Source organism: Cornus florida, unplaced genomic scaffold, assembly GCF_030987335.1.
Source record: "Cornus florida cultivar Cherokee Brave unplaced genomic scaffold, ASM3098733v1 CherokeeBrave_3.0.0_Hap2_Chr02, whole genome shotgun sequence".
Taxonomy (NCBI): Eukaryota; Viridiplantae; Streptophyta; class Magnoliopsida; order Cornales; family Cornaceae; genus Cornus; species Cornus florida.
In genome coordinates, this window is record NW_026775572.1 from 43,571,391 (window position 1) to 43,596,829 (window position 25,439).

The window sequence follows — 25,439 nt, forward strand, 5'->3', positions numbered from 1 at the left end:
TTTCAGAAAAAGAAAAAAAAGTAAACAATTGCTCTGTTCATACATGGTGTAGGTTTGCTGTACCTTGAAGATGAGGAAAGGATGCGTTTGGTAAGCTTTCGAGAGATGATAAGAGTGATTATAACTCAAACATGCACATAGGAGTTCATGAGAAAAAAGAGAAAATTAAATGACAAGAAAAATAAATAACACACACAAACAAGATATAAGGATTTACGTGATTCGACTATGCCTACGTCTAAAAAAAAAAAAGGACAGAATAATATTTCACTATAAAAATAAAAAGACACAAGGCAAAGTAGCTCACACTTAAAATCCAATTACATCCAAGGCCCTCTCACTCCAAATGATACTAATACACTCCTCAACTGATTTAAGATGATGAAACACCATTGGAGCTAAGGCTATTCATAGCCATCACACAGCTTGCTGTCCACGCACGGACAAGCTGATGATGTAAGACATGATGTAAATGGTGATGTAATTGCTGACCTCAGAATTGAGCCACAAAAGTCAACATCATTTAACTTGGTTCTCCTCTTTTTCAATTCTGCCCTCGCCCTCTCCTACAGATCTTCTTCTGTAGGTCATTGATCTCGTTGAGTCTAACTTAACGATAGATCACCCAAATTGCCTGTCGGGAATCGGGATGCTCTGAATCAATGCAGTGAGTCGAGCCTCGAATTACAACCCACATTTTTAGAAGAGCATATCAAAAGCCCTACTGGATCGCTACCCACCTATCGAAGGGTAATTTGCTCTAACCATGAACCAGGCACATGGCCAACACCTGCAAATCTCTTATTCTTAATAAAAAGTTATTTCCACCTCTATGATTCAAAATATGAGGTGAAGATCATATCTTCATTCCTAATAAGAGTAAGAAAGAAATTGTAACTTCGAAGTTTTTTTTTTTTTCAGCGTGAATGGTTGGATTGTTTTGTAAATGATCTCAAATACTTGTATAGTTGAATAGAGGCATTATCAGAAATATTGTCAGGGGCAGAGGGAAGAAATTAATTTTTATTCTAAAATTCCATCTCATACATGATTCTTTCCATCACTTTTTTTTCTTTTTGGTATTTATTTTTATTGGAATGCTTTTATAAGAATTCTATAAGAAATTAATTTTTACAAAATCGATGATTTAAGAATCTAAATTCTTATTTTATTAATTTGTTTGTATTTTTTATTTTTTATCATTGTTATTGTTTTGTTAAAAATTCAATTGTTACTTTTAAAAAAACAAAAGATATTTTTGTTTTTTTTCTCTTTTCGGCAAATAAAGAGAGTTATTTAATTGAATTTTTTTTTTTTTATAATTTTGGCATAAATCTTATTTGTGTTTTTTTTAAAAGTTTGATAACTTTTTTTTGTATTTAAATAAATTGGAAAAAGTTTAAATAGATATATTTTTGTATGATTATAATAAATAGTAAGTTTTTTTTGCCTACATAATATATATATATATATTTTCAAAAGTTTCAGCTAAATGGTTGTTTATAATTTTGGCCCCCCCAATCTTAAGATCCTGGCTTTGCCCCTGAGTACTGTTACTTATTTTTTATTTATTTATTTTTTTCACAATTACACTCTACTTTTGTAATTTGAATACTTTATTTCTCAAATTTTTTCAGCATTTGTTCATGTTTTTACAAATATCTCTGTGGAGGGAAAAATCTCCCTCCAATGAAAATCATTCATGTCAACATAATAAAGAAGTACATGTTTATCTTTCATGGATTACAGAAGCCCAGCCCTGGGCAAGCCCAAGTAAAGTCACTATCAGCCCAATGTTGCTAATATTAAGCTTAGAACCCAACAACAAGCTTAGCCATCCAAGTTAAATCCGGCCTAAATTCATCAAAGATGGAACAAGTCCTATTAATCAAAAGATCCTGCATGAAAGGAAAGTTCTATATAGGAAAAGTTTGGTATAGAAAGAATTATGAAAAGAAAAGAACTCTATATGTAAAGAATGATGTAGATGGAATAAATTGGAGGACAAGTAAGGTGAGTCCTACCATAATTCTACCACCTTTTTGTATATAAATAAAGGCTTAGTCCTCCAATAAAGATCATCGAGCAATATACGCTTTTCTCTAGATAATTCTTATTACTTGTTGTTTTTCGTGAGTGAGTTATGTTATTTGTTTAACTATTTTGGTTAAGGGAATTTTTGCACCTACACTTTGGTGCCATCTGTGGGAAACGTATAGAAATATACTCCCACGAGTGATTCAAATCATTTATGTTACTACGATTAGGAATGTCAATCGTAGGATCTGCAGCAGCAGCTGATCAAAAGTTAAAGTTAATGCAAAAGATGCCAGAAGAGTTCTTGCAACAATTTAAAACGCTTCGTCAAGCAAACGAGGCCAGCACGGCTCAGATTACGTTGCTTCAGCAAAGGAACGATGCCCTCCAAGCAGCTATGGCCCAGATAGCATCGCAGCCACCACCAGGTGATGCGGCAGCACCTCCCCTCAACCACAATATTCCTTTTGTTAACGAACCTTAAGCCAATGAGGTTCGGCCTAATGAAGTTCAGTAAGAGCAGATGACGACAACCGAGGTGGTCACTTCGGGCAATCATCCTTATCGCACACAAGATGAACAGACCGAATGCAGCCGTAAGATCACGGTATAGTCCAATGGCATTCTAGATGGCGCTGGCGCTCAGGAGGCTTTTGATGAGAAGAAGCTCCTAAGGATTCAGATGCCCGCCGAGATGGCCAGAGAGTATAAAAACTCTCTAGTGAAGACTCCGTTCACCGATAACATATACTATGTTGACAGACCCAAGAAATTTACCATGCCTTCTTTCACTCAGTTTGATGGTACAGGAGATCCCTCTCATCACCTCGACCACTATTCGCAGAAGATGACTCTAGACAATCACAATGATGTATTCATGTGTAAGGTTTTCCCGACTAGTCTAACGAGAGCCACATTGGAATGGTTCAAGAATAGGCCGCACAAGTCCATTCCGAACTATGAAAATTTATGTGCCATGTTCCTAGCATAATACTGCGAAAACAAGAAGCAGAAGAAGACCATCGCTAGTCTCTTCACCATACGGCAAAAGAGAGGAGAAACGCTACAGGATTTCCTGTCCAGATTCAACATGGAGGCCTCAGAGATAGCAGATTGTCATCTTGAGACTGCTACAGAAACGTTCAAGATCGACATGATCCAGGGAACTAAGTTCCATACCTCCTTAGTTAAATATTCCCCTCCGGACATGCAGACTCTCAATGCTAGGCACAAAACATTCGACTTGCGGACAATGTAGCCCACCGAGCACAACATGCCACCCTTGTCACGATAGAAAATAAGCCTCGAGAAAAAGCTTCAAGTTCAAAAACTCAAAGAAGCCAGCATGCTTCAGCACCAGCCACCCAGATACCTGAGAAAAGACAAAGGACTGAGGAGAGGTTCACAACTCTTCATACCACATTTGCTCGGTTGTTCCAAGAAAAAAAAGCAAGATTCACCACCCCTCAACCAATGAGGCAACCCTTGGAGCAAAGGGACAAAAGCAAACACTATGCCTACCACCGGGATTATGGGCATACAACCAATGATTGCAGATCCCTCAGGCAATAGGTGAAAAATATGATAACCAGAGGAGATCTAGTAGACTACCTCGTACCAAAAGAGCAGCCAAGGGCGAAGGAAGTTCATCCTCGAAAAGTTGAGGAAAATCAAGTAAAGGTCATTCATGCGATACATGGGAAATCAGAGGAAGACCAAAAGTCAGAAGAGGTGTACCGTTCCAGGTTAAGGGCAGCCCATAAACTAAGGAAGTTATCCTCAGTTAACTCTATTGCTTTGGGCATTACTAGTATTGGGTTCGAAAATAAAGATCTATCCAGAGTTCAACTCCCTTACGAAGATCCACTTGTCATCGGTCTTCTGGTAGCAAATTACATGATCAAAAGAGTTTTAGTAGACCCGGGTAGCAATGCCAATATTATAACGAAAATAGTCTTTAAACAATTGGGGATCCCATCATCTTTAATTTGGCCCACTTCTAGTCTAATGACTGGGTTCGATGGGAAGAAGGTGTACCCCATTGAAGTAATCGATTTATCTGTCACTACTATAAAAAGGACATTGAAGGAAAATTTTGAACTGACAGAAATCCATCTTTCCTACAATCTCATAATGGGAAGATGTTTAACCCACCGAATGAATGGAGTCCCATCTACCCTTCATCAGGTAATGCGATGTTTATCCCCAGATAGAAAAGAGGTCATTAATCTTTGGAGAGATCAAATCGCTGCAAAAGAGTGTTATATGTTGACATTGAATGAGGCAAAGAAAAGGGTCAAGTAGTCCAAGCCAGACGTGACCCCCAAAGATATTCCCAGATAGCAATTACAGAATCCTCTACCCAAGTACCTAAAAGTAAAGGAGGAAGCTGAGGCTACAAAACCTATCGAGGAATGTCTTGAAACTGTCGAAGTTGTCCTTAGCGATCCCCAGAAAATCACTTATATGGGCTCTTCCCTATAGGCAAGGAGAAAGGAGTATTAATTGATGTCATTCAACAGAATGCAGATGCGTTTGCCTAGGATCATTCGAACATGCTGGGAATCAACCCTTCAATTTCATGCCATAGTTTGAAGGTGGATCCTTCATTCAAGCAAGTGAAGCAAAGGCATAGAAGGTTTGCTCCTGAGCACAACCGAATCATTGCTAAAGAAGTAAGCAAGTTGCTTTAAGCAGGTTTCATCCGAGAAGTTCATTACCCACAATGGCTCTCGAATGTAGTAGTGGTTCAAAAAAAGAATGGAAAATAGAGGGTTTGCATAGATTTCAACAATCTCAACAAGGCTTGCCCTAAGGATGGCTTTCCATTGCCCAAGATAGATCAGATGGTTGATGCTACTATTAGTTGTGAAAGACTCACATTCCTTGATGCGTATTTCAGATATAATCAGATCCCTATGAATCCAAAGGATGAAGAGAAGACCTCCTTCATTATAGAGAAAGGAACTTACTATTACAAAGTCATGCCCTTCGGACTTAAGAATGCTAGGGCCATTTACCAACGTCTCGTTAACAAGATCTTCGAAGAGATGTTGGGAAAAACGGTCGAAGCCTACATCGATGACATGGTGGTTAAAAGTGTGAAAAAAGAGGATAATCCAAGGCACCTTCAGGAAGTCTTTTGACACTTTGAAAAAGTATAACATGAAGCTGAATCCTTCTAAGTGTTCCTTTGTGGTCTCTTTAGGGCAATTCCTCGGCCATATTATCAATAAGAGAGGAATAGAAGTCAGCCCGACTCAAGCTCAGGCCCTCATACAGAATCAGGAACCAAAAACCCGCAGGGAAGTACAGGTTCTAACCGGCCAAATCGCGGCTCTTAGCCGCTTCATATCCCAATTGTCTAATAAGTGTAAACCATTTTTCGATGCCATAAGAGGATTTATGGGGACCTCAGCAGCAGAAAGCACTCAATCGATTAAAGTATTACATGGCTAAACCATTAATTTTGTCTGCTCTAAAGCCTAGTGAAGCCCTCATCATGTACTTAGCAATTTCTAGTATAACTACTAGTGCCGTACTAATCCGAGAAGAGGGGAAGAATCAGTACCCAATCTTTTACACAAGTAAAACGATGACAGATACTGAAATAAGATATAGCAAAGTAGAGAAGATCATACTAGCCCTGGTATATGCAAAGAGAAAGCTTCGGCACTATTTCAAGTCTCATAGAATTGTAGTCCTTACTAACTACCCTATGCGAGTTATTCTCTCTAAACCAGATTTATCTGGAAGAATTACTAAGTGGGCAATTGAACTCAATTCCTTCGATATAACTTATAAGCCAAATGTGTCACATAAAGGACAGGCATTGGCCGATTTTCTTTTAGGATATAAAGATAAGCCCGAAAAGCCAGAGCTTCCTGAACCACAATGGGAGCTTTGGGTGGATGATTCCTCGAATCTAACCATTGTAAGGGCTGGAATCATTATTACAACTCCTGAAGGCACCAAGCTGCAGCAGTCAATCCGTTTAACTTTTCCTGCCACTAACAATGAAGCAGAGTATGAGGCCTTGCTTGCCGGGCTTCGGTTGGCGAACTAGCTCCAGTTAAGGTGTCTAAAGGTTTTTAGTGACTCCCAACTTGTTGTGAATCAGTTGATAGGCAAATATCAGCCCAAAGAAGAAAGAATGAAAGTATACAAGGAGGTTGTAGAGAATGCTACACATGGATTCGATCAAATCAAATTCCACCAAATACCTTGAGAAGAGAACTCCGAAGGAGATTAACTGGCTACCGTGGCATCTTCCTAAGACAAAGATTTGGTTCGGATAGTGCCTATTGACATCCTGGACGAACCTAGCATAAGTCCTCAGTTGCAGGTCATGGTGATCTCGAACATTCCACGAGAGCCATGTTGGATGGACCCATTGGAAGCTTACTTCAAGCACAGGACCCTTCCGAACCAGAAAACTGAGGCAAGAAAAGTAAGGTTTGCTGCAGCCAAATATTTCATTATTAATAACCAGTTGTATAGAAAATCATTTTTAGGACCTTACTTGAAGTGCTTAAGCCTTCTACTGAGGCCATCGAAATACTAAAGCGAATTCATAATAAGGATTGTTGCAACCACTCAGGTGGAAGATCCCTCGCACATAAAGTCTTAACTCAAGGTTACTTTTGGTCATACCTGGCTTGGAATGCCAAGGAATGTGCTAGGAGATGTGATAAGTGCCAACGATACGGCCCAATGAAGTATCAGCCCGCTGAAGATTTACACACAATGGCAAATCCGTGGCCATTTGCATAATGGGAAATTGATATGGTCAGACCTCTACCCAAAGCTATGGAGCAGAAGGAATACGTGTTACTAGCAACTGACTACTTCACAAAGTGGGTGGAGGCAGAGACTTATTCAAGTGTAACTCATGAGCAAGTAAAAAGTTTTTTATGGAATAATATAATCTGCTGATTCGGAGTTCCGAAGGTTATCATGATGGACAATGGCATAAACTTGGATAACAGGAGTACAAGAAAGTTCTTTGTTGAACATGGAATTAAGTAGAAGTTGGCGGCGGTTAGTCATCCTCAAGGGAATGGGCAGGCTGAAATAACCAACTGAACCATCTTTACTTGTTTGAAGAAAAAGTTGGAGCAACTCAAATCAAAGTGGTACGAGAATCTACCCAAGGTATTCTAGGCATACCGAACCACCCCACAACGGCCAACGGGGGAAAACCCCTTCGCAATGGCCTATGGGTCCAAAGCTGTCATACCTACAGAATCAGCAGTTCCAACCCTTCGATCATCCTTGTTACTCAAAGGAAACAATGACCAGCAGCTCGAGCATAGCTTTGACCTCTTAAAAGAAAAAAGAGATGCTGCAACAGTTAAGCTCGCCTCATACCAACAACAATTGCGTAATAGTTACAACAAGCGAGTCAGGTTCAAACGCTTTGTAGTAGGAGATTGGGTACTAAAGCAGGAAACGACACATGTAAAGAAATTACAACCCAATTGGACCGGACCCTACATAGTCACGGAAGTGGTAGAAAAAGAGCCTACAGGCTAGCTGAAGCCAATGGGCGCGTAATCACATGCCCATGAAATACTATACACCTTAAAAAGTACTATCATTAAGAAAATTCATCAATTTATTTATAATTTCTTTATAAAAATAAGGTTGTTTATGGTCCATCTAATAAAATTTTATATTCACGATTACATCATCTTTTATAAGTATGTGATGCTTCACGTAGTGGATGGCATTGGGTACACGTGTGATCAACAGTTTTGTGAATCCAACGATCTTCTTTGTATCTACAAGTACTCAATCCCCAAGCATGCATTGATATTTGTGGTCACTTTTTACATACATGTTAATATTCGGTGGGGGATACTGTTTCACTTCATGTTTTTGTCATTTTTTCTTTCTTTTCGTTAAAGGGGGCAAGACTAGTACCCTAATGTGTATACCCTACTATGTACAATATTACAAAAAGAAAGAAAAATAGGAAAAACGGTTGACAATTGTTCATTTGTGGAAACTATTTTCAAAACAATTGTTCATTGTTGGAAACTACTTTCAATGAGTTTTTAAGCACAAACGTTAACTCTACTTTTATCCCACATCGATAAAAAATACCTTTAAACATTCCTTTATATTGGGAAATATTAAAGTATTTAAGTACATTACAAAGAGGGTCCGCTGGTAACAAAGACGGCCCAACCCGAATTGTTTTCAAAGCCTTAGTACTAACGGGCATTCTTTGCAATAATTCTTTCTTTTTAAGCCCAGGATTTCTGGCCCATACCCTAAACTCTATTTTTATCCCACATCGACTGGAAATAAAAAGAGAGTGTAGTTCATATACTCATGGTTCACCATATCTAGCTGCCACGAAGAGAGTCTCCATGGAAGATAGTCTCCCAAACAAATAAATGGGAGACTTCCCAGCCACGGTTACTCTTTTTCATGGCCTCCTATTATTTTTAAATATTTGGCCTATAGGCTGTAGAAAATTATTCTACATGCGTGGTATCTTATCCGCCTCAGACTTCGGACCTCAAGAGTTCGAAGGATACAATTCAATTCCTCTATGGCTCATTGCTGAGGAACTCTATGCTTCGGACCATAAGTGTCCGGCACAATACAATTCTTCTCTGGCTCATTGCCGAGGAACTCTGTGCTCCGAACCCTAAGTGTCCAGCATAATACAATTCCTCTCAGGCTCATAATCGAGGAACTACAGACTCCGGACCCCAAATGTCCGACATAATACAATTCCTCTCAGGCTCATAGCCAAGGAATTACATGCTTTGGATCCTAAGTATCAGGTACAGTACATTCCTCTCATTACTGAGGAACACCACACTTCGGACCCCAAGAGTCCAAAGATAACAATGAAATATTCCTCTAAGGCATATACAGCTACTGAAGGACTTAACACCTCGGACCTCCTGAGTCCGAAGGTACTCCAATGAGTTTAAACCCAAATGGGGCCAAATATTCTTTATGGATGTCACACATTCAGGCCCCAATATTTGGCCCAGTAGTGCTAAGCCCATCAAAAGTTTGTCCCACATCGAAAAGGGTTCCCTTGACGGTTAGGTCACTGAGTGACAAAACAATCTTTAGTTAATAACCAAACTGTTTTAGAAACTCCCTTCTTACTATCCTTTTTATTTTTGCTTCGGACCACGAAGAATCCGAAGTCCCTAGAGAATGATTTTTTCTCAAAAACATGAGAAACTATTCAGTGACTATATGCAACTCAGAAATATTCGAACATAAGCAAATTCTCTCAAAATAAATATGAAAATTATAACATTTACTGTCTACAAGCAAAAAATAGATTATTTCAGAGCAAATATTATACAAGTTCACTTCCTTTTGGATTAAAAAGAGCGAAATCAAAAGTGTCCACCACGCTCGGGCTTGAGGCTGGAAGAATGGATGGGCTTGAAGTTGGAAGGACTGGAGAAGTTGAAGCCGGAGGATCCTCTCGGTGAGACTTCACCATCTCTGCGAATAACACCTCAGCTTCTTGGGCCTTTGGACCCTCAACATAAAGGAAATACACCTCCATATCAGCATCAAAAGCCTCCTGATCCTTCAGCTTGTCGCCTGAACCTTGGTTGCAGCCGAACCGAAAGGCCTTTGCGCTAGATAAGCGTACTAAGGTGTAGTAGTGTTCTTGCATTTGCTTCCCAGCAGTAATGTAAGTGTCAATTGCATCCTTCAATCGCTGGTTCTCAGCCTCCAATGCCTCCACCTTGGCTACAGATGCTGCCAAGCGATTCTTCTGAACATCCCTCGCCTCATAGGCTATTTTCACATCCAGAGCTGCATTAGAAGCCTTTTTCTCAACAGCCGCAAGGTCCTTTTCCAATTTCTTAATAGAAAGGGACTAGACCTCAGCAGTGGCAAAAGAGCAATGGTGTGATACAGAACTATGAAACCAATCTGGGCATAAGGAAAATATGAGCCACAAATAAGGGCCAGACTAAGAAAAGAAAGGAAACAAACCTTAACAGTACGAACATGGGCTGAAGGAAGAAGCTGCTCCAAGCCCATTCTTCCCATCATCTCCTCATCCTTAGGCATCCATACCCCTCGGGCGACTGCTAATGCTGTAGAGGGGTCAGTAACAATCGAATCCCCAGAATGAAGGACTGATTTGTCAGCCCGAAAGAAAGTAGGCCTCCATGGTTCACCTGTCCCAGCCAAGACAAATGCCCTGACCTCTTCTTCAGGGTCGGTCTCTCCAGTTTTCTTTCCTTTATTCTTTGAGAGAGTAATATTCTTTTGTTTGGTTGATGAGGGATGGTTCATCTTTATTTTCTTTTGTAAAGGAAACTCATCAACTTCCTTTTCCTGCTCAGTTGACCTTATGACTACCAAAGGCTGGTTCTCCACAGTCTTCTTCTTTAGAGCTTCAGCTCTCTTTTTCTCTTCGTCTGTCAAAGGGAAGCTGTCAAAGGAGGGGAGTGATAGATCCATAAGATCAGCAGCTTCAGCACTGGAGGCAAGTTCCTTGAGGTTGGAAGGAGAAAGAAGGACCTCCACAGATGGGGGATTGTTCCAAACTTGATTCTCAAGAAAAGTAAGCCTTTTATTGGCTACGGAAGAAGGGAATGTTGCTGAAAAAAGGCCAAGAAATTCGTAAGTATAACGAATACGTAAAACTTGACATGGGAAGCAATCAGTGCACTTTTTATAAAAAGAGGGATAACGTTCTATACCTATTATCCCAAACTTATGAGGAATGGGAAGTTTGTTTGACTAAGATACAAACCAATTCCCCTTAACGATTATCATCATCTCCTTCCATCTCTTCTCAGAGGAAGGAAGATCTGTACATATCCTCTGTTGAAGAGAGAAGTAAAGTAGTATCGGCCAAGCTCAGCCCCATGCTTGGAAATAGTATAAGTAATTAACAGGTTAGTGAGAGTCAGGTCAAGACTCTCTAGCCTTTGGCGAATAAATAGGGCTGAGACTATTCGGAAAAAGTTAGGGTTTACCTAAAGAGGGGCAATGGCTAACTTATTGAAGACTAGATGATAAAATGGATGAAGGGGAAAACGGATAGCATGAAGGTGTCCAGCTGACAAAAGCAATTCATTCTCTCCGACGCCCTTGCCTGAGCTAAAATTAGCCTTCTTTGGGTATTCAACAATTTCTACCCCTTCGGGGATTTTAAATTCCTCCATTACAAAATCAATGGTGAACTTGAGACGCCGAATAGACAAAATCATTTATTTCTTCTCTTTGGTGAAAATACTATCCGACCCGGAAGTGGATACTTTAGCTTGAGGTAAAGAATCATCCATTTGATTGGCCGAATCGTTTACAGACTCAGGAGGGTTAGAAACCCTAGGAGGAAGAACCCTAATAAGAGTAGGGAAAGATGAGGGTGTGGAATCAGAATCTACAATTTCTATGTGGTCGTGAGTGGTTGAAGTGCTCATGATGCAAGATCAAAGAAGTGGATGAAAAACTAACCTGGTGTCACGACGAAACAAAGAACGCAATGAACGCAATGAGCACAGCAAAGGCAAAAACAAGTCTTGAAGAAACTCTTGGGTCAGAATAGTAATATACACTCCATGAACCGCCTCTTGCAAAATTAGCAACCGTGCAACTTCAATTTCCTTTTAATTAGGAGTCATAGTCCAATTAAAGAGAGAATTGGGGGAAAGTGTGCAGGGAAAAATCTCCCTCCAATGAAAGTCGTCCACATTAACACAATAAAGAAGTACATTTTTATCTTTCATGGATTGCAGAAGCCCAGCCCTGGGCAAGCCGAAGTAAAGTTACTATCAGCCCAAGGTTGCTAATATTAAGCTTACAGCCCAACAACAAGCTTAGCCGATCCAAGTTATATCCGGCCCAAATTCATCAAAGATGGAACAATTCCTATTAATCAAAGGATCCTGCATGAAAGGAAAATTCTATATTGGAAAAGTCTGGCTTGAAAAGAATTATGAAAAGAAAAGAACTCTATATGTAAAGAATGATGTAGATGGAATAAATTGGAGGACATGCAAGGCAAGTCCTACCATAATTCCACCAGCTTTTTATATATAAATAAAGGCTTAGTCCTCCAATAAAGATCATTCAGCAATATACGCTTTTCTCTAGATAATTCTTATTACTTGTTGTTTTTCTTGAGTGAGTTGTATTATTTCTTTTAACTATTTTGGTTAAGGAAATTTTTGCACCTACAATCAATAATATTATATCCTATATTGTCAGCCATATCCTAATATTTGTTTTCGTTATTACTGCAACAATTTGTAAAATTTATTTATAAGACAGAAAATCATATCATATTGATTATACAAAAACGTAATTTATGAATAGCGCAAGTAGTCAGCTTTGTGTAATGTATATTCTGACAATTTAACCTGTGATCGATTGTGTATGAGGAAGCTAGTTGGTTGGTTCCTTGTTAGAACTCCACCAATAACTTTACTGGAATTAAAAATGCTGGATTGACCTAGAAATGGGCTAGTTGTTGTCCAGACTTCAAGTCCAACAAGGAGAATTTCATTATATATATATATCAATACCAGAATATAAACGCCACTATGAAGGTACAATAAAACATGTTTTTTTTTTTTTTTGGTAAATCAGAATAAAACATGTTTGCTTCTCTTTCAAAAACAAAATATGGCAAATCTGTTGTTATATACATAACTTGGAGACCATGAAGCAAAGATACTTCCCAAAACAATCAGTGACATCAAATTGCAGAAATGTGTTCAAATTGGGTGTTCTCTAGATGATTTCCTTTGCTTCTTCAAGAAGCCCAGCTCGGCCAAGAAAGTCAATGCTCTCCCTTAGGTTCCATGCCTGAATAATGGCAATGAAAGTAATGTCATTAGGTAGAATTCCACAAGCTCATGAAGAGTGAGATATATACAATTTTATCTTTACATGCAAAGACGTTTTCTTAATTCCAACTTGTTGCATCAAGCTCATCCTCTAGACCATTATTTTCAACTACATTTTGTTTTTAAGTTTTTAGGACTATTAATTTCCAGACTAATGTTTTACATAATGTTATGGCATCTATTAGCAGTTGAGTTCAGCTTTAAGAGTCAACAATTTTGCAATTAAATTTTAAAAAAAAGAAGTGGTCGGCTTTAAATTACGTTAAAGGGTTGTGCATGGTCTAGAGTCTTATTTTAGGTTATCTAGAGGATTGTGAAGCAATGGGGTGAATTGGAATTTTTTAGAATGTTGGAGAGCTTTGTGGAATGTGTACAAGATTCTGAATGGGTGGGACTTTTGTAAAGTTGTTGATATTAACAAGTAAAGTTCTAAAAGGGTAGATAGGATGCCTTTATAAGGGGACCCCTTTGTAACCAACAAATCCACTCCTTTGTAACCAACAAACCTCTAGGAGTAAGAGAGTACTGACAAGGGCCTTCATAATAGAGATAATATTCCTATTTGTTTACATGTATTTGTGCAGTAATTAATTTAAGAATTTAAAAGCAAACATGTAAAATCAATGAGTGAAGTTCTAAACCATGCAAGCGAAGAAAAATCATTTTGGTCTCTGTGGTCGGCTTTAAATTACGTTAAAGGATTATGCATGGTACAAAGTCTTTTAGGTTGGGTAGATGATTATGAAATGATGGAGTGAGTTGGAATTTTTTAGAATGTTGGAGAGCTGGGTGGAATGTGTATAAGATTCTGAATGATGGTATTCCTCTTATTTGTATTTGGTTTTATATTAGAGATTAACTCAATTTTATGTATTTGATTTTATATTAAAGATTTTAAATTTTATTGCGTATTCATTTTATATTTAATAATAAATACATTGGACACCATCTTTTTCATATTACCTTACCGTAGATTCTCATATTAGAAATGAATTGAAAACATTTTTAACCGCTCACCTATCCTACAATTATTCTAATATCAACCCTATGCTTAATTGCATTGCCATCAATGCGCTTCTTAAAGGATTGCGGTATTCAAATGTCACTTGTTGTTGGGTCTTTCTGTTGGGATTTATATGCCCTGGTATAGCAAATTCCTATTTGGATTAAAGTGACATAAGTTCCTGACGTTTCTGAAATATTTATGTTTTATATAATTGGTGAATTCAATGTATTATGTTTCGATTCATTATACAATTGATAGTGTTCACTTAATTACAAAAGATATTTATATATGTATGTGATGACGATCAATACATGAATATAAATAATAATCATAAATGGTTCATAGTCGGTAATTATGGATGGACTCATAATTGATTAAAACTTGAACTAGATCCGCGTTAGGTTGAGATATATTGCGAGAGCCATCGTATGCAATTGCTCCCTATCACCGTCATAACATTTGACTCTTAAGCATGAGAAAATTATACACTCTTTTATTAATTAATAATTACTTTGATTTGTTCGGCGGATTCTTCGGGATCCTTAGACCGACACTTTGGGTAGTTATGTAATTAATAGTTAGAGGGTTATATTTTCAATATTTGCATCATTGCTACTTGTATTTATTTTGTATTGATTATGGTTGATCACAAAGTAAATTCGAAGGCCTTCGTATGTTTTTAGACAAAATAATTTATTATATATTTATTTATTTAAATTATTGTTTTTGTCAAATGAATGTTTTATTGTGATCAAGCCAGAAATAATCAATGGTACTAAAATAAATATATTAATTAAGTAGTCGGATTGATGGCTTTATTTATCTGATAACTAATTATGCATAGAGGGGTCAAAGTGCAATATTGACTTATTAGTTATTTATTATTTAATTGGAGTACAATTAATTTCTTTTAGTGGAGTAGAAATTAATTTATGAATTAATTGAATTGGGTCCATGGACCGGGCCAATTATTAATTCATTGTAGCTAATAAAATAATAGGCCCAATGGATTCTCACTCATAGCCCAACTTGATATTGGAATCATATTAGATTTGAGACATGTGAATTAGAGATTGAGAAGGATTTGTTGTTTCCTTTTCTTTACCTTTATGTTGATTATAAATATATATGGTCTATGAATATTTTAGGGGTGATTTTTGGAAGAAGAAAAAAGGAATAAATTTTCTCTCTCTAGAAAATTAGGGTTAGTGTTCTCATCTAATGGAGGCCCCCACAAGCTTAGTTTTCCAATGTCATTCATGGAGGCTTATGAGTGATTCCTAAAGGCAAGACCATTACCAAGAAGATGGAGATCCATGGAAAAGGTGTCTAACAAAAGGGATCTACAATAAGTGAGAACATTCACTTTAGAGGAGAGATCTAAGGTTTACTCAAACCTTGATGTAAGTATTCAATCTTTTAAATGAATGATACATCATGTTTTATTTTTGCATAAAACTTATCTCTATGTGATGAATCAAGATCTATGAATTTAAATCATTCGAAAAGTTTTTAAATATTACACGTTTCCCAACATTGGTATCAGAACATGGTTTGATTCATTACTAGAGATCATGTTTTTATCAAAATCATCATCATGGATCCAAATTATATATATATATATTGATGTATGATTTAATATATTGATACATGATGATGTATGTATAATTGTGAATGGATGATGATGTGTGTTTGGGTCATGGATGAAGCTTATAGGTTTTCGAATGTAATTTTATCTTTGGATGAAAGTAATTAAGGCTTTGATTTAGCCGTTTGAAACTTCAATGATATAATTTAATTTTTTTCCATTGTATTTCAAATTGTAAATTTATTTAAAGCCATGTAATATTCATTAAATGATGCTATGAAGCTTCAAGAGGGTCCGAAAGGGTTAAATTATGCTTCAATAATTTTCTGAAATTTTTTCAAATTTTTTGGAATTTTTCTGAAATTTTTTAAGGCTTAATTTAATTTTCTGGGATTTTTTTCTTATTTTTTTGGAATTTTTCAGTGTTTTTCCCATGACCGGAGCATTGTCGGCGGCGAGAAGAGACGTCGAAGGAGGCTAGAATCAAGTGCAGCTCTATGGTGGTAAGCCTGGCGCGTGAAGAGCACGCGCCAGGAGTTGGAGGTATTGAAGACATGCTGGCATGTGGGTCTCACACGCCAGCCAAATCCATCTTCCCTCTACGCTCGTGCAGGCGCGTGGAGGTGCGTCCTACGCGCCCCACGCGCGTGCCAGTGCGTGGGGCCGCGTGCCTTCACCTGTAGCATGCCCCAGGCGCGTGCAAGCGCATGTGGGGCCCTCCAGGCGCGTTCCAAGCGGCGTTTTGCTTCTCCAGATGCGTACCAGCTTCCTACAGGTGTTTACAAGCCGTTGGAGGACCCTCGCGCAATACTTAGAGCAATTAAATGTTAAAAGCTGATTCCATTGGCCGTTTTTTATTTGCTTTAAATAGTCATTTATTGATGTATGTAATGCATGTAATAGATAATTGTTGATTAATTATTATTCATGCATTGAATCCATGATATTTAATTAAATGGCTTGATTTATATTAATTAAATTATGAAAATTAAGTGGATCTGATTACTAATTAATTAAGGGCACTTATTGGGAAACGAAAAATTATTTTTTTAAATTATTTTTAAAGTGTGTTTCAAATTAAATATTAGTAAATCATTTAAAGTCCAAATATTTTCTAAATTTAATTGGATTAAAATCAAGACGTTTAGCATGCATCATATCATGTATTTGAATAAAATAAAAACCTTAATTATGAATGATTATAAAAAATTGAGTGGGAGCGGGGATTTTTATACATTGCCCCATGGCCTTCGTTATTAACACCATTGTAATTAGATCTTCAAAATAAGGCCCCACGCATGATTTAAAGAGTCTTAATATTACAAGAATGGTTGTCTCATGAAAATAAAAATATTAAATGTGCATTGTTCTTAAATCTTTAAAAATAAGTCCCTATGCATGATTTAAAGAGTCTAGATTATAATGACAAGATATTTAATGTTTTATTTTTCATTAGAGCTTTAATAACGTTATACACTCAATCTAAAATCAATAATGTTAGCTTCCCAACGGAGTGGTCTATACTAGGTGATTTTAGAAAGGCTAAACATAATCGGGAATCATTTCATATAGATAGACAAGGCATTGTCTTAAGAGATATGGAGATGATGGGATTTGCTCGCCAATAGCAATAATGAATTTCGCCAACCGAATAAGTTATTTGCGTATTGGTTATCCGATTTTTCATGCAGTGGTTAAGGGACCCACATATTATTATTTTAATGGAAGTGCTCACCTAATAGCAAATGAATCTCTACAATAGTAATAATGAACTCCTCCAACAGGATAAGTTATTGACATATTGATTGGTTGATTTATTATGCTACAAAGTTGAGGGACCCGCATTAATTAAAAGGAATTGTTCACCAATAATGATAATGATCTCTTGTTCGATTGAGATTTATTGTATTATGTGGTTAACAAACTCATTTTAATTTTAAATATGCATGACAGTATTAATAATTCACCTTGCATATTTTATTAATGCATTTATATTCAGATTAATTATGTCTAATCCAGTTTATCTGCTTGCTTACATATTCAATGTAACTGGACCTCATTAATATTGACTGGGAAAGGAACTTAGATATTTTATTCACAACGTAAGGGTAAAAATGTATTTACTACTCCTAAACTTAATCCTTTTACTTTAAGATACCCAAGAGAATATTAATGCTTTGAATAAGTGAAATAAGGCAAATGAGATGAATTTGTGCAATATTCTAGAGTTTACCTCGAATACGCTCCAAAGCTAACATTTACATTATTTTATTTTCTTCAAGTATCATGTTAAATGTCAATAAGATGTTTTGGTGAGATTAGATAGAGCGTATGCCAAAGTACTATATTAGACTTGAATAGCATCAAGATAGCCTAAGGAACTCCAATATGAAATCGAATTTTGGAAAATGATTGTTATCAATAGGGCTGACTTGAGTAGTAAGTTTCAAGTTGACATGATTATTGCCTTGTTACCAAACTCGTTCGATTCTATTAGAGTGAACTAAATAAGGAATCAGTTTGAGTTCAGACTCGCTGATATTCTTATAAAATTGGTAACAGATGAAGGGATAATCAAGAGTATGGGCGTTCCTATCAATCTAACCTAGTTTATACCATCTTCTTCTAGGCCCAAATGGACGGGCAAAGCAAAGAAGAAGGATGATAATAGGACTAGGCTAGCACAAAACATGGGTATCCAAAAGGTTAAAGGGAATAAGGCAGTGTATGTTGAGGGCAAATTAAATTGTTTCTTTTGCTGCTAATGAAGACACTAAAGGACGAACTGTCTAAGCAATGACGTGGTATAGGAAAATATATATTTAATCATTGAGCCATGTTATGTGGTTGTATCTATTAATTCCTGATGGATAGATTCTGGAGCCATTAAACATTTTTGCAATTCGTTGCAAGGATTTCAGGAATCCAGAAGCCTCAATGATATGGAATATATTTGTACTTGACCTGATGTCAAGGTTGTAGCTAAGTCAGTGGGAGTATTACATCTGAAATTAGAGAGTATGAGGATATTAGTATTAGAGAACTATCTTTATACACATAAGTTAGACGCTATCTTATTCTTGTTTCACTTGTGGTTTATAAAAAATGTGCTGTTATTGTGTAAAACTGGTTTTATAAAATTGAATAGATATGCGATTGCTTCTGGTGCATTGAAAGATGGTTAATATACTATAATCACAAACTCTTAAGATTTGCAGGATGTAGAAACTAATGTTGCATCTTCTAGATTGAATGTTAAGAGAAAAATTGGTATTCCTGACTCATTGTATTTTTAGTGTCTATTTTTGGGTTATAATCAGTTAAAATGAGATTCAAAGATTGGTCAAAGAAGGTTAATTACCTAGTGAGGCAAAGGAGCCTAAACCAAACTTGTGAACCCTGTTTTGAAGGATAGATAACTCTTAGGGCTTAATCAACCAGATGAAATAGACATAAAGGACAACTGGAGTCGGTACACACTGACACGTGTGGTCTTATGAACATCCAAGCAAGATTACTCACGTTTTGGATAAGTTTATCTGATGCAACACAAGTCTTAAACTCTTGGTATATTCTGAGAAGGTCAAGACTGATGTGGAGCACATATTAGGTAAACTTATCAAGACACTTTGATCTGATCGAGGATATGAGTATTTCTTGGGATAGTGCAAAGACTATATGGTCAATGAGGGTGTTGTGTACTAGTTTTCCGCAATTGACGCTAAATGCATTTAGGTGTCAAATAGGAATAATAGAATTCCACTTAACATAGTTAGATCTATGATCAGTTATGCTACATTATCTTTTTCATTTAAGAGTTTAGCGTTAATGACATCGATGCGCATTATGAACTGCATTCCATCTTAGTCTGTTTCAAGGATACCGTTGAGCTGTGTTTTTTACTAAATCTTAGTTTGAATCACATGCGCATATGGGGTAGTCTTACACATGTGCGCTTGATATGGACAAGTAAATTGGAAACAGATCATACGCATGATAGATTTGATAGCTACTCTAAAAGTCACTAGGACGGATTATTTTATGATCTCAATGATAAAAGTTGATTGTTTACACTCACTGTTTATCTATAGGAGAATCATATTATGAATCACATACCTAGTAGCATAGTGTTAGAGAATATGGTATGAGTACCAGATGTACCACATATGAACACACTTAGTATAGAGATTTAGAACTATAGATGAATTCCTTATTGATGATCAGCATCGTCTAGTACACAGATTCCTTCATCGGTACATTGATGTAGTGGAAGGATAATTATCCAATCCGACAGAATCATGTTTTTAGGTGAGACCGTTATGGACATCCCTGTTAAACATGAGTTGGATCCAGTAAGCTACACGGAAGCGTGAACCGATATGGATACAAATCGTTTTGGCGAGTTACTATGAAATCAGAGTTGGAATCTATGTATTCTAATAAATTCTGGGATCTTGAAGAACTTTCTAGTAGGTTGATTCCTATGGAAGGCAAGTTAATCTACAAAAAGATACCAGAAGATTTTTAAGTGAATAAATCATGAGTGTACAAGGGAATGTCATTATTTTTTTGATTCTATATATATTGATGACATCCTACTCATATAGAATGATGTGGAAGTTTTGTCATTAATAAAGAGGTAGTTGTTCAATTACTTTTAAATGAAGGATTTTTAAGATTTAAGTTATATTCCTAGGATCAAGCTTTTGCAAAATCAGGTTAAAAGGAAAATAGGCTTATCTTAATAATCCTACATTAATAAAGTTTTGACCAGGTTTGGTATGCACAACTCAAAGAATGAGTTCTTACTTTATTGATATGGATTGCTCTCTCTAGTAAGTAGTTTTCCAAGACTAGCAGAGGAAATTGAGTTAATGAGACTTGAAATATATGCTTTGGCATATGGAAGTCTCATATATGCCATGGTCTATTCCAAACAGGACATCCGTTACTTAGTAGGGATAGTCAGTAGATATCAGTCCAATCCTAAACTTAATAACTGGTCTGTTGTGAAAAATATCATTAAGTACCTAAAGAGAACCAATGATCTCATACTTATTTATGGATGTAATGATATGGTCCTAGTCAAGTATGCTAGTTCTGATTTTCAATTAGAAGTAAATACTATGAGGTTTATGACTTAGTGTATGTTCACTCAATGGAAGGGAAATTAGTTAGTAGATTGTTAAGCAGATTTTAACTACTGACTCAAACCTACAAGTGGAGTACATTACAGCCTTAATGGCAAAAAAGGAAGCCTTTTGGTTTGATCTCACTGATTTTAGAGGTTGTGGAGCATACTAGTCTGCCTATCGACCTATATTGCGACAATAGTGCAGAAGTAATCCAAACCAATGACCCAAGGTTCCTGTGATACCCCCTAATTTTGGAACACGGATTGATCAAGTCCGCGCACAAAATCAAGGGATATCAAAACAATTTAAGTATTTAACAAGCACAGACTACAAAGAATAATAATAAAGAATAAATAAACCGCTGAAGAAAACTAATAAATAAATATTACTTAATGATTCTCCAACAATTACAATTCGGAAATCCCATAACTCAAGGACCCCTTAAAACATTATCCAATAATCCAATACTATTTAAAAGTACACAAGATGAATAGACGAATGACAGTCTCCCAGCTGCGGATCCTCAACCTCGAGACTGGAACCTCTAATAACCTGAAAAATAAATCGTGGGTTAAACCCTACGAGCAAGTTCACTCTACCAGGCCTCTGAAAACCAATAAGCAGATCATCTCTGATCAAAACCAAACCTAATAAAGTTTTAACTTTAATAAAGCACGATATACATGTCTATATATAATTTTATATACTATACTAATCACATCCATTAATAGGTTTATTAAATTTCCATACCTATTAAATAATTATTAAAATAATATTCATACCTAAACCAATCTACCATTTCATTTTATAAAAACTCCTTTGACCTTAATCCCATCCTAGTCAGTTGTTTAATCATTTAAACAACAAATTATAACAAAAGAAATACTCTATTTAATCCCAACCCGATAATGATTTTAATTGTTTAAATCACATATCCAAAATCTAAGTTTTGACAAATCATCCACGTCTTCCCCAATATTATTTTATTAATGTAAAATAATACACTAACCAGTAAGTACTAAACTATTCTCATTTAAGAATATCTAACCCTAATCCAATCCATACATACAACAACCATAGATGATATTTTAATCATCTAACACATAACAACGTAATTATGCTTTGGCAAATCAACCATGCCATTGTAAATATTTTTATTTATATATTGGCAATTCAACCATGCCTCCATAAGTATATTTATTTATACATTGGCAATTCAACCATGCCTCCGTGTATGTATATTTATACATTGGCAATTCAACCATGCCTCCACAGGTATATTTATTCATACATTTAATTAGCAATTCATCCATGCTTTCCATATATGTATTCTATTCATACAAATATTTAGGTAATATATTTAATCATTTGACAATTCATCCATGCCCACACTTTAACCATGAATTAACTTTAAAATTAACAATACGCTAAATCATACATGGCCATCACATGCATATTATACGCATATCATTAATTTAACAACCAGCCTATTAAGATAAGCCAAATAAGAATGATAATATTAATCATCTTAAATGATTTATATATATATATACCTACACATATGTTATTTAATGTATATATGTGTTTAACACCTTCTTTAATAATCCTTGATTATTTAAAATCAATATACAAACATACATACATATATATATATATATATATATATATATATATATATATATAATTATTTATATATGTGTATATATAGTTTAATTTGTCTATGAGTTGTATGGAAGGATGAATATATATATATATATATATATATATATATATATATATATATATACACTTCCTTCCATAACAAATTATTAATTTATTATATTTACACAAATTAGTGCAACTAAATATGTCAGAAATAGTTTCCTTTAAATACTCCATATTGGTTTAAATAGTTTTCCGACACTTTCTCACTAAAACATAAATATCTCCTAGTAGGATGGGAATCTGATAATGAAATTGGTACCATTGGAAAGAAGACGAAAAATCCTTGAATTTGAGCTCAAGAATGACCCAATTTCGATTTAAAATGACTAAGTTATGACCGTTTTAATTTCTAGTGTCGAATTAGGCTAACATAGTTTCCCACGCGCGCCCACGTGCTTACTATGCACTTGCACGCGCTGGATTCAAGCCTCCTTGTGTGCTGGTATTGGCTAAGCTCTTTCAGCTACCGTGAGCTCACCACACTGAATCCATCACTTCCTTTATGCCGCATCCAATGGTCATAAATGAGTGCGCAAATGAACACGCTCACACTAGATTATTTTCTATTAACTATAATAGATCTAAGGTCCAGATCAGCGAGTGCACCATCTTCTCATGGTCTGCAATACACCAAATAATCCCATAGTTGACCAGACCACTTCTATGGTCCAGATACATATGCGCACCAAAGTTTTATGCGCCGCGATGCACCATATCAATTCACATAAGTTTAATTAATCAAATGGCCCTAATTGGCGTATACACCCTATTATCCTACACCGCGCTGCACTGGATCAATTCTTTATTGTGCCGCCGCTCCACATGCGCCAGTTACCTAGTATATATATATATATATATATATATATATATATATATATAATTATTTTCCTAACAAATAATAGGAAAATAAATCCTAATAAATTCCTAAAAATATCAGAAAAATTCCAGAAAATTACAGAACAATTCTAGAAAATAAAGAAACCATAATTAACTCTCTTGGGTCACAAATCCACCTATAGATTGATTTTAAAATATACATAACACCTATATATATCAATTAAAATCCAATAATCTAAAAATCAAATATAATAGTTTATACTTTTTAATTATTCCGATCTAACCATAATTTCTAAACAAATAAATTTAATTAAAGCCTTGATACTCAAGGTGAAATCCTTATGAGTTCTAAGAGGAAAGTTAGAGAAAACTCGCCTGAAGGTTTCGAAACGAAACCGACGCTTTAAGCTTTAATTATCTCTTCCAATTCCGACGTCCTCCTTTTCAGATCCGACCTCCTCCTTGTCAGCCCTTCTTCTTCCTCTCTCTCTGTCTGTTTTATTTTTCTAACGTGTAAAACCTTTAACCCTAAAGCCTTATGTGTATTTTTATACACCTTAAATTCCAAATCCTATTCCAACTAGTATTATGAATTAAAATAATAATCTTTAAATAATTTATATCTATAAACATATATATATATAAATATATATTCCTTCCATAATTAACTCATTAGTTAATTAAATCATATATACTTATAAATATCAATAAATATATATCTATATATATATCTTTCCATAACAATTATTAATTAATTATATTTATATATAATTATATATATATATATATATATATATATAAATATAATTGATACAAAAGTGATCATTTCAATAATTAAATAACCACGGACCTTCATTAATTAATCCAATAAGGTTTCATACAAGCCCAAGACCACATCTTTTGGTCCAACTTTCCTTAAGCCCAATCCAATTAATTTAAATAAATAAGATAATTAATTAAATACAGAAATTAAAATAACTAATTACATGAAGCACATAAACAAACAAGAATTTACAACTAAGTCATATAATACCAATAAAATCAACACACCAATAATTCAATCAATCATCAACCACACAAACAATCAATCATCATACATAATCACGAAATATAACTTAATTAAAATAAGATAATTAATCTAGCACTCAATAAAATAAAATAAATCATTGAAAAATAAAATAAAATAATTAATCCTAATTAATAAATCTTTTAAAATTATCGGGGTATTACATTCTTCCCCCCTAACAAACGGAATTCCGTCCTCGGAATTCACAAATCCATGAAATAAAAACTTTGATTATTTAATTTCAAATTTCATTATTCCTTTTATCCGTGTGGAAATTAACCCATCCACACATATTCATTATTAGCAGACACATCACGTAATTAGCTAATTCCATATTTATATAATTGATAAATATAAGTACACACTAGAGACTCTCACTGGACTAAAGCAGTTTCAACCGGATAGTGGGTATCTCATGTAAAACGCACACAAAGGTGGTTACGAGTCCTCCTTCTACCAGAGCCCACACATCCTTAAACCCAGCTACCATCTCAATCGGCAATATACGCCTCCATCCTACCCACTGATCCTGAGACTCAAGCTTATATCATGGCCTATATATGTGTGTGTGTATGTATATATATATATATATATATATATAATCCATTATATCCACATAAAAGTAAACTATCCAACCATATTATTTCAATGGCATACCATCCAACTATTCCGTTGACCTGACACGAATAAGTAGGACTTAACGCTATGGTTAATCCGTTCCCTTATAAATATATAGGTAGGACTTAACTTCTTTGGTTAATCCGTCCCTGAAATGCCACCGTCCCATACCGGTGTATTAAACCATACAATTCATAAATAAATAGGTAGGACTTAACTATTCCGTTAATCCGTCCCTAAAATGCCTCCATATTATTTTATTGGTGCATAAATCCATAAAACCCATACTTCAAAATTAGGGGAAGACTCAACGATTTACCAATACCTTCTAAATCGGTGTTTTACCATTTTTCTGATAAGACTCAATGATTTACCATTACGACACACTAACGGACCGAATATAGAATACAATGAATCCTAAACTTAAGCTCTAAGTAAAAGAGTACACAACGCGGAAGTCACACAACGAAAGACACCCTAGGGACACTTGAACCTGGAGTGCTCTGATACCAACTGTGATACCCCCTAATTTTGGAACACGGATTGATCAAGTCCGCGCACAAAATCAAGGGATATCAAAACAATT